Below are 859 nucleotides of genomic sequence, written 5' to 3'. Positions count from 1 at the left end.
TAATAATAATAATAATAATAATAATAATAATAAAGAAAGAGAAGAAGAAGAAGATAATGAGAACTTTGAGACGGAAAATTAATGTAAGGATTAAACAATAATAATAACAAATGTCAAGGTTAGAGGTTCCACTAATGGTATGCCAAACAAGTATAGTATAAACTCTTATTATTCAATTGGAAACCACACACAAAGGAGGTTCCAATCAGATTATATATTGTTAACATGATTACATCAGTCATCTTATTCGATTAGTGTTAGTACTTGTAAATCTCGTCAAGCATTCATGATTATAACTTATGTTAATAACAAATCAAGTTCCTTTCATAGCTCAAGTGTCGGTTATACCATGCAGTATGAACTATGAAAGTACCAAGCATTTGTTGTACCAAGTCTTATACAACATAAATTAAGATTAGTCATTTAACAAGCAAAGTATTAAAGAGTGAATAAGATAACAATACAGAACATGTTAGTATCAAACATTAAAGTCCATAGTAAGTCTACACTATACTTATTCTTACACCATTAGTGTAACCTTTTCACCTTGACATAATAAACTTAGCTAGACATAATGAAAGAAAGAAAATAAATAAATAAAATAAGAACATAAATAAGATAAAAGTTAACTAAGTAAAGGAAAGGAAATGAAAGGCATAAACTTGATATTAATGAAAGCAAAGCATAAACATTACAAAAAATACAAAGAGAGAAAGGAAGGGCATGATCTTGATCTGGAAACCAAGATGCCTAAATGCATGGCAAATGGAAACCAAGATACCTAAATGCATGGCAAATGCCTCCTTTTATAGGCCAAAATTGGGAACTATAGATTTGATGACTAATTGATGAGTCGGTG

Source organism: Populus euphratica, unplaced genomic scaffold (genome assembly GCF_000495115.2).
Source record: "Populus euphratica unplaced genomic scaffold, PopEup_1.0 scaffold192.1, whole genome shotgun sequence".
NCBI classification, from domain to species: Eukaryota; Viridiplantae; Streptophyta; class Magnoliopsida; order Malpighiales; family Salicaceae; genus Populus; species Populus euphratica.
The sequence above is the reverse complement of the archived record's forward strand: the minus strand, read 5'-3'. Positions refer to the sequence as shown.